At 46.4% G+C, this 16,974-nt stretch overlaps 1 protein-coding gene across 1 annotated transcript in view; it reads left to right on the forward strand.

Moving 5' to 3' along the window:
- The window catches only part of LOC126108553 (ankyrin repeat and protein kinase domain-containing protein 1-like), an 87,547-nt gene that overhangs the window by 65,862 nt on the left and 4,711 nt on the right, over nucleotides 1-16,974 (forward strand). The window lies entirely within an intron of this gene.

The following is a 16,974-nucleotide window of genomic DNA, read 5'->3' on the forward strand; positions in this document are numbered from 1 at the left end:
AGATCACGTTAACGTAACAACAGAAATAAGCCAACATTTCATCTGAAGATTTGTTATTAATTTAAATATACAGGTCCTAGTCATACAGACAACTGCACCTCACTGCAGAACCAATAACTCTGTATTATTGTTTCCTAGGGATTCATATAAAATATATATATATATATATATAAAAACTGCCTGTAACATACAAATAGAAATAACATAACAGATCACCTGAAATTTATTCTTGTAGTAGTTTATTATTATTTTCTCTAGTGCTCTCATGTTATCAACATTCTAATGAAAAAAACTTGCCCTTATATCGACTTTAACACATGTAAAGAACAACAAATTACATCTCTGTACAAAGTAGTCCTATGCCATATCTCTCTGTCAAGATCTTTGTTATAAGCAACAGTTGTAAAGCGCATGCTGGATGCTGGTAAAGTGTCACTACTAAAGTGTGAACTAATATAGTTCGTGTAAAAGTGTTCTGGACATCAAAATGGAGGCAGAAAGATACGAAAAAAGCCGCCTATACTGTCGCAGTAAGTAAAAACTAAATTTACAACGATATCGAAAGATAAGGTATAGTCATGGCGATACATTGAAGTGTGACCCATCTTTCTGCCATAGAACCAGCACCCAGCATTATGCTACTACCAGTAATGATGTAACTTGCCGGATTCTGCCGAAATCATCTGAAGATGAACCTGAAAGGGTTCGAAAACCGGTTAATGTAATAAAGCATTATTAATGAAAAAGTGACTGGTTGCAGTTGTGTATAATTTATTTACATTAATATACAGTCACGGTTCTAATATATCCGTAATGGATAAGCATAATTTTTTAAAATATTATATATTGTGCAGAAGTGGTATAAAGCTGTATCACTCTTCAACATAATCTCCCCCACGCTCAATGCAAGTCATCCAGCGCTTACAGAATGCATAAATTCCTTTGGAAAATAATTCTTTTGTTAGTCCGCGCAACCACTCATGCACCGCGTGGCGTACCTCTTCATCAGAACGGAACTTCTTTCCTCCCAATGCGTCTTTGAGTGGTCCAAACATATGGAAATCACTTGTTGATCAGAAATGGCACCATTCCTTGCTCGTTCTCTTCGTTTCCGGTTGGTGGAAGTGAACCGAGGTTTCGTCCCCAGTAACGATTCTTGCAAGGAAGCCATCACCTTATCGTTGAAAGCGCTGAAGAAGTTCTTCACGAGCATCAACACGTCGTTCTCTCATTTCAGGAGTCAGCTGCCGTGGCACCCATCTCGCAGACACTTTCTGAAACTGGAGCGCGTCATGCACAATGTGGTGTGCTGACCCATGACTAATCTGTAAACATGCTGCAATGTCATTCAGTGTCTTTCGGCGGTTTTCCTTCACCATGGCTTCAACTGCTGCAATATTCTGTCTAGTCACAACTCGTTGTGCCTGACCTGGACGAGGAGCATCTTCCACTGAAGTCACACCATTTGCGAACGTCCTACTCCATTCGTAGACTTGCTGCTGTGACAAACATACATCACCGTACTGAGCTTTCATTCATTCATCGATGAATCTCAATAGGTTTCACACCTTCACTACACAAAAACCGAATAACAGAACCCAGTTCTTTCCTGGTGTAAGTCGCAAGTGGGGCGGCCATCTTTATTGTGATACTGCGACTATGTGTGCATCTACACTATGCTGCCACCTACAGACCATTCTACACGCTGTTTGTAACGTGCTTACCAACTTACAGGATAACGGCACGAAATTTCGATTTGTTATTACAAATTTAAGGTTTTCATTTCACTCACCCTCGTATTATGACATTTGACTGGGAATGAAACAAAGCGATTCTCTACAACCTTCTTTAGGTTCGCAGTGAGAACTGTATTCGGTTCGGAACTCAAGTATTGCAGTTATATGGGAAAGGCGATATAAAAGAAATTTTTTTTCCAAAGATTGTAAGCTTTCTGGTGTTTTGAATACTATTCCTGGTGTCAATGGTGCTTTGTTGGTTGGCTGGTGTGTGGAGGTTGAAGGGAGTGGATTACAAAGGCCATTGGTCCCTTGTTCCAGGACCATAAAAAACATACAAAGAATACAAAACAAGCAACAGAGATGACAAGGGACGACACAGAACAAGAAAGACAAAGACCAGTCAAAAGGAATTAAAAGCACACAGAGTGGGACAGTTGTTGGTCAACCACGAAAACAAAAAAGGAAAACCCAACTACCAAGAAACACACTAAAAACCCCAATCCAAAGACCAGACCCAACACAAAAAAGAGACAAACCCTTAGATCGAGCGATAAAAGCCCTCTGCACGAATAAAATTCAAAACTAAGCCTGCCATTGCAGCATCGATAAAAGTGCAGGGAGCGTATCAGGCAGCGCAAACGTCTGCATGAGCGGAGTTAAAAGCGGACAGTCCAACAATATGGGAGAGGTGGGTCCTCATGGCGCAATAAATATCCGTGCATCAGCCAGGTGTCGCCAATGCGTACCTGGCAGAGGACAATGGAGGCCCACAAGGAGGAGCGCCACACACCAGTAGTCTCCTTGACAACCCGAAGTTTGTTGGGTGAAGGCAGTGTGTGCCATTTATCACCTCAGGTACCAAGTACCTTCTTCCACAAAACTGACTGGAGATCACATTCCGAAAGGCTGATCTCCAGGGCCAGTGCTCTGACAGCCTGTTTGGTCAGTGTGTCCACACATTCGTTTCCCGGGATGCCAACATGACCCGGGGTCCACACAAAGATCATGGAGCAGCTGCAATGGGCAAGAGTATGGAGTTGCTTCTGGATAGCCATCACCAAACGAGATCGAGGAAAACACTCTGGGAGTCACTACAGATAATGAAGAACTCACCTGTGCAGGAGTGGATATACTCTCGGGCGCAAGAGATGGCTACTATCTCGGCAGTGACAACACTGGAGCCAGCTGGGAATGAGCGTTGTTCAGAATGATCTCCTAGAGTAAAACCAACACGACCAGCAAACACCGAACCGTCGATATAGACTACGTCAGAGCCTTGAAACGAGGCAAGGATGGAATGAAAGCGGCCGCAGAGAGCCTCAGGAGGGACCGAGTCCTTCGGGACCTGTGCCAAATCGAGCGAAAGGCATGGGTGGGGCACATCCCACGGGAGTAGACGTATATGGGCCCAGAAAACAGGTGGGAGAGGGAAAAACTCATGCCCAGAGAGAAGAGCCCAGATGAGAACTGCGATCGTACACCCTGATCGGGGTCACCGTTCTGGAAGATGAACGACTGAGTTGGGGAACAGGAGATGGTAATTGTGATGCCCAGGCAAGCTACAAACATGTGCAGCATAAGAGAAGTCATAGGTGCCAGACCCGAAATGGAGGGACACCAACCTCTACAAGTGTGCTGTTGACAGGACTTGTGCAGAAAGCTCCAGTTAAGAATCGGATCCCGCAGTGAAGGCTGGGGTCAAGCAACTGTAATGCCGAAGGTGATGCCGAACCATAAGCCATGCTCCCATAATCTAGACGGGACTGAATCAACGCCTGATACAGTCGTAGAAGGGTAGACTGATTGGCATCCCACCTTGTGTGACTCAAGCAACGAAGAGCTTTAAGATGCCTTCAGCAGGTTTGTTGAAGCTGCTGAACATGAGGGAGCTGAGTCAACCAGGTATAAAAAAGCAATCCCAGAAACCAATGCGTCTCCGCCACAGCAAGAGGTTCGCCGTAAAGATAAAGCTGTCAGGTCAGCGTCAACACTGTGACGTCATCAGAAATGCATAACGCAAGTTTTGGCAGCCGAAAACTGGAAGCCGTGTGCTACAGCCCATGACTGCGCCTTGCAGATAGCACCCTGCAGCTGCCGTTCAGCAAATGCAATGCCAGTGGAGCTATAGTATAGGCAGAAGTCGTCAGCATACAAGGAAACTGATACAGACGTGCCCGGCTCTGCAGCGAGCCCATTGATTTCAATTAAAAAGAGGGAGACACTCAAGACAGATCCCTGCCGGACCCCATTCTTCTGGACTGAGGACGAACTATGGGAGGCCGCAACTTGCATGCAGAAAGATCGAAGCAACAGAAAATTTTGAATAAAAATCGGGAGTGGGCCCCTAAGACCCCACCCATGAAGCTTGATGTGATGTCGCCAAGTCGAATCGTACGCCTTCTGCATGTCAAAAAAGATGGCAATGAGAAGCTGTCAAAGCCACCACTTCCCCAAACCTGTCTTCAAGGTTGTCTACAAAAAACTGGGGCTTCGTTGCCTGAAAGGTCTCTCCATCAGTCCTGCTGCAAACCAAGTACCGAGGTGAATATGGCTCTCGAGACCTGGTCGTCCTACAGTCCTCCCAGGGTGTAGCCAGGGAGGAGAACAAGCGGGAATCATAGGTCGCAGCATCGAAATCATTATTGACACACTTTGAGACTGCTGGGGCCGAGCGACCACCAGCGTTATTCGATTTAACCCATTTTATTGCGGGTCACCCGCCCTGATGCCACCCACTTCGACAAGGGGCTCTCCCCGCAGGTGTGACCCAGCCTCAGCAAGGGCCACCTGGCGGGATGTCCATTGCCAGCAGTCCTGGTGCCCCAGAAGGAAGGGCACCTACTCATTTGCATACATGCAGAGGTCTCAGCTAAGGCATCAGCAGTGTGATCCCTGCGTTGTCAAGGGGCTACCACCAAGAGGGTACATGACCACAATAGATTGGCTATCGTACTGGGTTTTTGGTGTCAAAATGGTGCAGAATTGTCGTGGGTGCTAAAGATGGGACTGCGCAGGAGGAAAGAAGGAGGCAACCCAGAAGACGTAGGGTGCAAAGCCCGCTGCACGACAATAAGTAGCATGCATGATGGACAAACTAAAAACACCATGTAAGGCGTCCTTCCCCAAATCGCATGCACTAGCAACAGAAATTTGGAAAAAATGGAGGTTAAGCCCGAGAGGGGACCAACACATAAAGGCCGAAACGTTGGAGACTCCTTTTAGTCGCCTCTTATGACAGGCAGGAATACTGCAAGCCAATTCTAACCCCTGAAGCTTCAAGAGGGATGGTTTGCTATCCTGCTAATTAATCCTATGAGAAATGTGTGTAAATAGGAGTATTGATGCATGTGATGTCCACAATATATACACTCATATTAAATCAAACAATGGAAAGTCCAGGATGGAATGTAACAATATTAAGAGAAGGAAACATGCTACTCACCATATAGCGGAGATGCTGATACTGCAGTCGTGTGTGAGAGTTGCATTTGCGTAAGTGTGAGTGTGTGCGTGTGTGTGTTTGTTGTTGACAAAGGCCATTGGCCGAAAGCTTTAAGTGTGAAAATCTGTTTGTTGTGCCTATCTGCAACTCAGCGTCCACGTTTTTCATGTTAGGGACCGTGTGCTGGCACCTACTGCTAGGTGGTCCATATCAGCTACTTCAGTGCTCATTACACATCGTGAGAGAGCAGAATGGCGTGCTCTGTGGAATTCACAGACTTCGAATGTGGTCGGGTCATTGGGCGTCACTTGTGTCCTACGTATGTACGCGAGATTTTCCCACTCCTAAACATCCCTATGTCCACTGTTTCTGATGTGATAGTGAATTGGAAACATGAAGGGACACGTACAGCACAAAAGCATACAGGCCGACCTCGTCTGTTGACTGACAAAGACTGCCAACAGTTGAAGAGGTTCGTAATATGTAATAGGCCATCACAAAGAAATTCCAAACTGCAAGTTCAATGACAGGTGGGAGGTGAGAAAACTTGGTTTTCATGGTCGAGAGGGTGCTCATAAGCATAAACACTGGACGATTCAACAGGAGAAAACCTCGGGTGCAGTGACGAATCACAGTACACAATGTGATGATCCAATGGCAGGGTGTGGGTATGGCGAATGCCCGGTGAACGTCGTGTGCCTCGTGTGTAGTGCCAACAGTAAAATTTGGAGGCGGTAGTGTTATGGTGTGGTCGTGCTTTTTATGAAGGGGGCTTGCACACTTTGTTGTTTTGTGTGACACTATCATAACACAGGCCTACATTGATGTTTTAACCACCTTCTTGCTTCCTCCTGTGAAGAGCAATTAGGGGACAGCGATTGCATCTTTTGCATCTTTCAAAACGATCTGGCATCTGTTAATATTGCACAGCCTGTGGCGGAGTGGTTGTACGAGCGTAAAATCCCTTTAATGGACTGGCCTGCGCAGAGTCCTGACCCGAATCGTATAGGACACCTTTGGGATGTTTTGGAGGGCTGACTTCGTGCCAGGCCTCACCGAGCGACATCCATACCTCTCCTCAGTGCAGCACTTCATGAAGAATGGGCTGGCATCCCTCAAGAAATCTTCTACCAACTGATTGATTGTATGGCTGCGAGAGTGGAAGCTGTCATTTAAGGGTGGGCCAATTCGATATTGAATTCCATCATTACCAATGGAGGGCCTAACGAACCTAACGAACTTGTTTTTCAGCCAAATGTCCGGATACTTTTGATCACTTAGCGTACATTTCAATTGAATAAATAAGTGCAATTTAAGTATGTGGTGGTCTTAAAAATGAAATAAGGGAACAGTAAGCAGGAAAATAAAATCGACATGATATGTAGTAGTAGTATAAGGATATGGTATGTTGTGTGTTATGTGTGTGTGTGTGTGTGTGTGTTTGTTTAAATTTCATGAAAATTTTGTATATTCTCTTCAAAGACATTTCTGGGGTCTTCCACATGTCCCTTTTGAAACCTTGTGCCAACTGGGACTCGAACGCGAATTTCATGCTGGTCACAAACAGTCGCCTTAACACATAGGCAATCTCAGCACATGACCAGGCCTAGCTCAAGCTCCCATCATGACTTACATTTCTACATTTATTCCGAACTTGATACTTGGAGCTTCTTCCACAGTGAGTATGGGAAGAGCAGCACTGGAGGAATGAAATTGTGGAGAACAGCTGCTTAAATCAGTGTGAAAGAATTCGTTGAGTAGCGATTTTTTTTATTTACCATGAAGCAATACTAAAGTTAAATTCTCTTTTTGTAATCGGTGACTAGAAGCAATGAATTGACAGCCACAGCCTGAATTCCTTGTCCATATTGTAACCGGAATTGTGGCATGGCCAAAGACATTGGTCAACTAGCAGAGGACGTCAACGGTGAGACGCCAAAAACAATAAAAGACAACAACAGCGATGGACGAACAACAAGACTACACAACACAACGACAAGTTCAGGGCATAAACCAGATCGGCTGCTTGAGATGTAGCAATATCAAGAACCAAATAACTCGAAGTATAATGGATAAACGAGAGTGCAATCAGAACACTTATATCCAGGATCCTACACAGCGAGCTTTACAGACCAAGTGGTGTGTCCTGCGTCTAGTGAACAGGCAGCGACAGCTGTGCTCGCTAAAAGGAGCGGCCCCTATCGGCTGTCGTCTGGGTTCATCCATTTTGCAGACTGTCACACCAGGATACCAGGTACAACATCCCCCCCCCCCCCCCCCATGAAGGTGAAGTGTCTCAGTTGGTTATTTCCCACTAGAGGAGCCTGCCTACAGGGAGAAGGAAGTTGGGCAATGCGCTGGGGAATGGCGGTGTGGTATACAAATGGATGCTGCAGTGAGGTCCAGCCTCCAAACCTCCATCCACAGGAAATGCCGACATTGTGCTGGAGTGCAAATTGTACCTGTGTGGCTGAGGGGTTTCCAAGGGCAGGCACTCCAACTCTGAATGACTCATCGAAAGAAGCAAATCAGTAGGTGGAGCAAAGCTGGTTCGAGTGTTGACACTGCAAACCATGAAGACTGTCAACCACTACCAAAGACCATAGGCCATTTTGATCCATAGGAACATAAGTAGATCATTGAACCTCAGGGGAATTGTCCAAAGACTCAGACCTGTGCTGCCAGGAGATGGATGAGAGCACATGGCTGTTGCCCATGGAGGAGCTCTGCTGGGCTGCAGTCATGCATGGTGGAGGTCCTATAGGGGCTGAGGAAGATTGTGAGTGTTGCTGCAGTGACAACACAATGGATATCTGCTTCTGTATCCAGCAGGAGAACATCAGAGACAACAGAAAAACTTGGAAAAGGCGCCAGCCGGAGTGTCTGAGCGGTTCTAGGCGCTACAGTCTGGAACCACACGACCGCTACGGTCGCAAGTTCGAATCCTGCCTCGGGCATGGATGTGTGTGATGTCCTTAGATTAGTTAGGTTTACGTAGTTCTAAGTTCTAGGGGACTGATGACCTTAGAAGTTAAGTCTAATAGTTCTCAGAGCCATTTGAACAATTTTTTGGAAAAGGCGACCCCAAGCCCAGAGTTCGGGATCAGAAAATTTGGCAAAATAAGTGGGCCACATGTAGCACATGGTGTCTGATACCCTGTTCCATAGTGTCACAGTGTTTACATGTGACAATGTGAGTAGCAGTAATGGGAAACCTATCCAAGTTGCATTCATGTTCTACATCAGTGTGGAAACAGGAAGTGTCCTGTTCATCAAATGCTGGGTGTGGTCTTGAGGATCAAAGAGAGAGTACAGTCGCATTTGCGTGTTGCATGATAGACTAGTACTTCATGGTGTAATTATAAGACTAAAAACAACACAACACTGGTGTGTTTGAGCTGTCCACTCTGGAAACCAAAAGTGTGGCCTAAAGAGTGCTTTGAACGGTTTGAGGTCCCTAGTGGATAATATTAGTCCTAAAGATGTAAACATCGAATTTCTTAATGGCTTAAGTCACTTTATAGGTCTGTAAGTAGTTTCTTTGAGCAGGCACCAGTATCTTCAATGCATATACGACGGGCTGCTCAGTACCACCATCGTTACAGTGCACTAGCAGTGCACCAGTACCATACAGGGAAGTGTCAGCAACCAAAACTAGGGGACTTAAAAGGAAAATATCATAAATCAGGGCGCCAAGTGCAGCATGTGCTTCAGCTGGGTGAAAGCGTGCTCATAGGCGGCTGACCACCGAAATGGAAAGCTCTCTTTCTGCAGCTGGTTGAGTAAGTGCATAATTTGAGCTACATCACTGAGAAGCTAAGAAAAGTATTCATCTTATACAAAGATCTTACACAGCTCCTGTAGGTTTTGGGGATGTGGGAGAGAGTCAACAGCCAAAATATTGTGGTCCTTGGTCAGAATCCCATCTTTACTGATCAAGTCTCCAGTGTATTCCACATGCTGCAGAAAAAATTGGCATTTTTGTAGGCAGGACTTCAGCCCTGCAACTCACAACATAGAAAAGATGGTCCAGAGGTTGCACAGATGGTCTTGGCATGTAGCACCTGTAAATATTAAGTCATCTAGGTAATTAGTAAAAGAGGGAATGGTCATAGTGAAACATTACAGGTATCTGTGGAAGGTTTCCAGACTACAAAAGGTCCCAAAGGCCAAATGTGTTTTTACAAGTCAATGGGTGCACTGACCATTATGCATTAGAGTTCCTCATCCAGTGGGATCTGTGAATAAGCATCAGCAAAGCATTCTAGAAAACTATTCACCAGTGGAAAGCTCCTTGGGGAGGTCCTCTGGACGTGGTACAGGATAGGTTTCCACAGGTATCTCCTCAAACCCAGAGAGAGAGATTTGATTTCTTAACCGCTAACAGAGGTATCGCGGAAGCACTAGAATTACTCCAACTTCGTGAAGGCGATCGAGTTCGTGCGTAACCGCCATCTGTAGCGATACTAGAAGCAGATGTGTCCAGTAGAAACGAGGCATTGCGTCTGGACTTAGAGAATAATGTGCCTTGAAATTGGTGGCACACCCCAGGCGAGGTACGGAGAGGCCATCAAGTTCCTCGAGGAGAACAATGTCCAACACGACCTGAACTTCATATGTGATGGAAAACCCAAACAGCAATAAGGTATCTACCATGAAAATGTTGCCAGATGAATGACTATTGACAGCAAACTGTGTTATTAGCTGTGTATCCTTCTTTTATAATGTCATAGTTGTGAATTGATCTCTATGGGGAATGGAGCCATCACGATATGCAGCCAACTCATGGGAGTGTGGGACCAATGCCGAATAACCCAGATGATCGTGAGCAGTTCGCTACAGAAACTGTCGCTCCTATATCTACTCAGAAACAAATGTCGTGATGTATAAGCATGGGGTCAGTTAACAAGTCGGTGGCTGAAGGACTGCCCTGGTGAATGATGGCCCAGAGTATTTGCACGATACATTTACCCAAGTGTGGAGTGAAGTTCAACTGCCCTGATGGTTGATGGGAGGCAGTTAGGAGATGGCCATCCTTTCCGCCATGAGTGCAGCGCTACCAGCGATCTGGTCAGTCAGAACATAGGTGCATCGTGAAATAGCCAGGAAAAGATGGGAGAGCCCATAATGTATTGTGACCAGGGGCAGTGTTCAAGAGTGGGCAGTTTTGAGAATGTCGTCCAAGGAAGGACTGTTCAGCTTGACGGCTTCAGTGCATACATTCGTGTTGGGGACTAATTGGGTCACCATGTCTCGAATCAAAATATACACATGTGAGGTTTTGCAATGCGGGGTTGGGCACGTGGAATCACAATGTCCACTCAGCACTTGCAAATCCAGCACCCATGAGCAATATGACTGGCCTGCTTGCTTGTGGTACTGCTGAAACTCAAGGTGTGAAGGGACTACTGAAGTCGTTGCAAACAATAGTTCGATGGCTATGAACTCATCTCCTCGAATGTGAGGTCAACCGGATTTCGGAGGGGAACTAATTTCTTTAGTAAGTAAAATGTCCAAGAAAGGAAGAACGACCGTTGAAGAGCGTCATCAGAAAAGCACAAAAATGCTGTTTCACGTACTGCAAATACGAGTCCCAATCTTTCTTAATGTCGTCAAAGGGTGGAAACATGGGAAGGGGGGGGGGGCGGGGGGAGGCGGGGCCAAGACTCTTCCTTGGAGGCGAACACAGCTTGAATGGGTTTCAAGTCCTACACCTTCAAGTATGTTGACAAAAGGTGAATTTCCTGAGGTAGCAAGTCGGCTTGTTGCTGCAACTGCTGTTGGAACGGCATTTGCAGTTGCTGCTGCAGGAACAGCTGTTGCTGTTTTTGTCCCTGAGTTGCACGAGTTTCGCATCCATAACACACTGTTAGCCTGTTTGCTCGACTCCAGATATTTTAACTGGAATAGTTCCATGGCCAAGGGACGCTGGCTGACTGGCCAAGGCCGCAGACGATGACCCACCGTAAACCTCGAAAACTAAAAACTGTACAACAGAACGACAAATATGGAGTGTGAACCATATCAGGAGCCTCAGACGTAGCAATGACCGGAACCAATCAACGCTCAGTATAATGAACGAACGACAGCGCTGCCGGAAAATGAATGAGGTGCAGGCCGCTGCCGTGTAAGCTTTATGACGCGGCCAGAAGCGCCGATTGGCTGGCGAGTGGGGCGTGGCCACACCCAGCGCTGAGGCGGCGACAGCAGCGCTCGCAAATATTAGGTGCGCCCTCTAGTGGCTGTCATCTATGTCCTTGCGTTCTGGCGGGCTTGCGAACTCTTCCGGCCGTGATGCCTGAGCCAAACAGTTCATTTCAAAGTCAAAAGCAATACAATTGTCGCCTGAATAATACGCACTCGCTACAACTTGGCAACAGTGAGAGTGTTCAACAGATCTTCTGAAATTGAAGAGAGCAGAATAAGAGAAGCTGTTTCATAATACAGGACTCTCTGCAACTGTTCAAGGGGAAACATTGGAATTAAACAAGTATTTTAACGTTTATAATTGTGTAAGCAATCTTAAGACAAGAAAACATATTTCGTGACACTGGTTCAAGAATTACAGGATGTGATCACCTACGATGTTAAAGCTCAGATGTGCATGGCCTTTTGATCTTAGGTACATTTAAAAGCCTTATGCAGTGTAGACAGACAACAGAACCTCACACACCATGTGTGATGATCATGGAAGATACAGACCACTTATATTGAAATTATATTAATCATATACTACCTGTATGTTGTGATACTTTATAATATTTTATCCCAAAATACTAGCTGTGTACCCGGCATTGCTCGGATATGTATCTGTTCCAGTGTTCCGTAAATCTTTCTCCTCCTTCACACTCTCTCCGCATCATTCTCCCCCACTCTCGATCTGTCACCTACTGACTTCGTCCTGTCCATCAGCCTCGCGGGGCAGTTCGGCCGCCACTCCACAAGTTTTTTAACGCCACTACAGCTACTTGCGAGTGAATGAGGATGAAATGATGATGAAAGACACAAAACACCCAGTCATCTCGAGGCAGAGAAAATCTCTGACCCCGCCGGGAATCGAACCCGGGACCCCATCCGCGGGAAGCGAGAATGCTACCGCAAGACCACGAGCCGCGGACGTCCATCAGCTGCTCCACCCACACTCTGTATGGATCCTCCTCGACCCACTCTATCTCCTCAGACCCTTCTCCCAGTCCCACTGCTCCCCACCCTTCACTCTGTCCATCTCTACCTCCCCACTTCTCCTCTTCTCTCCTGTCTGCTCATCTCATCCTCTTCACATTCTCAATCCTTTTCTGCCTCCCATTCTTCTGTTCATCTCCTCCTCTCTGCTATGTGTATCTATTTCACCCTTCCCCTCTCTCTGTCCATCTCCTTCTCCACCCTCTCTCTCCTGCACCAAGTTCCCACATCCACCTCGTAAATGACTAGTGCTTCTAACCATATCAGTTTTTCTGTCTAGACAGATTGTACCAAATTTGGCTGATAATCGATCCAGTGGTTTAGGAGGAGCTTTCTTCTCACAGCTATGCACATGTCACGTACATTTAGTATATTTCCCAATATTTGTCCACATATTGCATTAATATCTGGACCAAACTTCGCTCTGAATTTTTGTTTTCATGCAGCTCCATCTTTACGGAATCGTATGTCCTGGACAATGTGTTGCACAATAATATAATTTTACAGATGCACTCAGTGGTATATGTAGTACTGCCTGCAAAATGTGGCGCCAATAAATGTTGTAGGAGAGAAATAATTAATAAATTCGTCATGCCTGATGCAGCAATTTTACATCATGAACAGAGAAAAACTTCTTTATTTGATCAATTTGTGAAGGCTACCAGCGAGGAAAAGTTCCACCAATATTTGAGATTATATGTAAAGTTCGTAGCAAATCACTAGGTGCTCTTATTCTCAAATACAGGGTGAGTATAGTCTGGGCATTAGCATATCGTTGGTTACACTTTCTTCAGCCCAACTCCCAACATTGACAGACTGGTTCAAATAATGGTTCAAATGGCTTTGAGCACTGTCGGACTTAACTTCTGAGGTCATCAGTCTCCTAGAACTTAGAACTATTTAAACCTAACTAACCTAAGGACATCACACACATCCATGCCCGAGGCAGAATTCGAACCTGCGACAGTAGCAGTCGCGCGGTTCCAGACTGTAGCGCCTAGAACCGCTCGGCCACTCCGGCCGGCTGACAGACTGGTGTTTCTTAATTCAATAGTGACTTTTTCCTGGGGAGTGGATGAAGGGTGTAACACGTTTGCTTGAAATCGGTACAATGGATTAGGAGCTATTGAAGGCACATACATACATACAAAAATAAATACAAACATATGTATATACATCTACACTCCTGGAAATTGAAATAAGAACACCGTGAATTCATTATCCCAGGAAGGGGAAACTTTATTGACACATTCCTGGGGTCAGATACATCACATGATCACAGACAGAACCACAGGCACATAGACACAGGCAACAGAGCATGCACAATGTCGGCACTAGTACAGTGTATATCCACCTTTCGCAGCAATGCAGGCTGCTGTTCTCCCATGGAGACGATCGTAAAGATGCTGGATGTAGTCCTGTGGAACGGCTTGCCATGCCATTTCCACCTGGCGCCTCAGTTGGACCAGCGTTCGTGCTGGACGTGCAGACCGCGTGAGACGACGCTTCATCCAGTCCCAAACATGCTCAAAGGGGGACAGATTCGGAGATCTTGCTGGCCAGGGTAGTTGACCTACACCTTCTAGAGCACGTTGGGTGGCACGGGATACATGCGGACGTGCATTGTCCTGTTGGAACAGCAAGTTCCCTTGCCGGTCTAGGAATGGTAGAACGATGGGTTCGATGACGGTTTGGATGTACCGTGCACTATTCAGTGTCCCCTCGACGATCACCAGTGGTGTACCGCCAGTGTAGGAGATCGCTCCCCACACCATGATGCTGGGTGTTGGCCCTGTGTGTCTCGGTCGTATGCAGTCCTGATTGTGGCGTTCACCTGCACGGCGCCAAACACGCATACGACCATCATTGGCACCAAGGCAGAAGCGACTCTCATCGCTGAAGACGACACGTCTCCATTCGTCCCTCGATTCACACCTGTCGCGACACCACTGGAGGCGGGCTGCACGATGTTGGGGCGTGAGCGGAAGACGGCCTAACGGTGTGCGGGACCGTAGCCCAGCTTCATGGAGACGGTTGCGAATGGTCCTCGCCGATACCCCAGGAACAACAGTGTCCCTAATTTGCTGGGAAGTGGCGGTGCGGTCCCCTACGGCACTGCGTAGGATCCTACGGTCTTGGCGTGCATCCGTGCGTCGCTGCGGTCCGGTCCCAGGTCGACGGGCACGTGCACCTTCCGCCGACCACTGGCGACAACATCGATGTACTGTGGAGACCTCACGCCCCACGTGTTGAGCAATTCGGCGGTACGTCCACCCGGCCTCCCGCATGCCCACTATACGCCCTCGCTCAAAGTCCGTCAACTGCACATACGGTTCACGTCCACGCTGTCGCGGCATGCTACCAGTGTTAAAGACTGCGATGGAGCTCCGTATGCCACGGCAAACTGGCTGACAATGACGGCGGCGGTGCACAAATGCTGCGCAGCTAGCGCCATTCGACGGCCAACACCGCGGTTCCTGGTGTGTCCGCTGTGCCGTGCGTGTGATCATTGCTTGTACAGCCCTCTCGCAGTGTCCGGAGCAACTATGGTGGGTCTGACACACCGGTGTCAATGTGTTCTTTTTTCCATTTCCAGGAGTTTACATTTCATGGGAGAACAAACGGGCAAAGCAGGCGCCAACAGAACAATGAATGGGCGACGACGGAACACAATGCCAGATGCAGGAAGCAGTTACAAAACACTCCTCTAGGCATCCTAGCAACCAATGAGTGAACAGATACATGCAGAGCATGGGGAAGCTATCGTTACAGGCTAATTCCTACAGAAGGTAACAACAGCGGACTACAATTTTCGCCAAACAAGCAAAATGTGAGGCGAACAGATTACATACGGCAACAAAGCAGTAAGCATTGATGGAATACCTTTGAATAGATTTGAGCAGGTATTCGAGATAACTGAGAGAAAGTTTGTGCGTATAGATAATGAACGTTTAGCCAAAATTATATTTTCTCGAGATTTTATTGCGAGGCTGGCAGTGTTCATCCTTAAGAACTAAAACAGAATGTAGTTCATAGTACTAACCTTTGCTAATTATAAATGTAAACATGCTTGGTACATAGTAGAACCGCATCTGAAAAAGAATGTCGCTGCATATACAGTTGCAGTTAGGTGCATGTGAGATCTGCTAGCAGAATATACAAGTATACTTATCAACTATCTTCGATCTCAAAATCACAACTAGCCGAATTATCGTGGCTTTTGATAATGTTTGTAACTGAGTTAAGGAAATTGTTTCACTAGGGTTCAATGGTTCAAATGGCTCTGAGCACTATGGGACTTAACTGCTGATGTCACCAGTCGCCTAGAACTTAGAACTACTTAAACCTAACTAACCTAAGGACATCACACACATCCATGCTCGAGGCAGGATTCGAACCTGCGACCGTAGCGGTCGGGCGGTTCCAGACTGTATCGCCTAGAGCCGCTCGGCCACACCGGCCGGCGTTTCACTAGGGCTTCGAGCAGAACGGGATTTAACGACTGAGCGACAAATATGACCTACCACATTATGACCTATTACGGACTCAGTGTTAACGGGCAGCTTAATACACCTTTTATAAAATAAATGGCTGGCTCAACAGGTACGGCTACTGCCAGCAACAGTCGACGCAACTGGCTTGGAACCACGTCTCGTAACATTGAAATGACTCCAGATTTCCAATGTGAAGGCGACATGACAGGTATATGTTGCCGAAAGTAGTTTGCTGAGCAACAAGAAAAAGAATTCGCAAAACATCAATCAAATTTTAACAACTTATGTCCAAATGACAGGAGCGAATGTTAACTATAGAAAGAACCGCGCTTATGGAACTAGTCAAAATATGAACAGGTTCATCGTAACCGAGGACGGGTTGGGGGTTGTGTACTTTTAAAAACTGGGAAATATGGATTGAGTTAAACGGACGCATAAACTTGAAGCGAACGCTGGAAGTGATAAAGGACTATGACACGGTAGTTTCCCATAGGCTCCGAACGACAGGCTTCATGGACTCATATACAATAAGCAAATACATTATTTGACAGCAGTTCTTCCATCACCCACCACGTTTGCTAACAGAAAGCTGGCACTGGTATGCCAGCTTATGTGTGGTTGCTACGTGTTCAAGACTGTCTTTAGTACCGTACGTCTACAGCGCACACAGATTTCTCTGGAATTTACGTCTGAACTCAACAAATGGTGTTATGTCACGTCAGACAGGGGAACGCTGCAAAACAACCACAATGCTGTATCCACGCGACGTTTCATTCTGCTGGAGCCCTCTAGCAAAGACACTCGATCAACATAGGCCAGCTAAGGCACGAGCTAGATAATACTTAATGGTATTATGTAGACAAGCTATAATATTTTCAAGGGATAATATACCACGAAGCACCAAAGAAACTGGTATAGGCATGTGTATTCAAATACAGAGATGTGTAAACAGGCAGAATATGGCGCTGTGGTAGGGAACGACTGTATAAGATAACAAGTGTCTGGCACTAATTTTAGGTCAGCTACTACTACTACAATGACAGGTTATCAAGATTTAAGTGAGACTGAACATGGTATAATAGTCGGCGCATGAGTGACTGGACGCTGCTGGGCCATC

This window comes from Schistocerca cancellata, chromosome 11, assembly GCF_023864275.1.
Source record: "Schistocerca cancellata isolate TAMUIC-IGC-003103 chromosome 11, iqSchCanc2.1, whole genome shotgun sequence".
NCBI classification, from domain to species: Eukaryota; Metazoa; Arthropoda; class Insecta; order Orthoptera; family Acrididae; genus Schistocerca; species Schistocerca cancellata.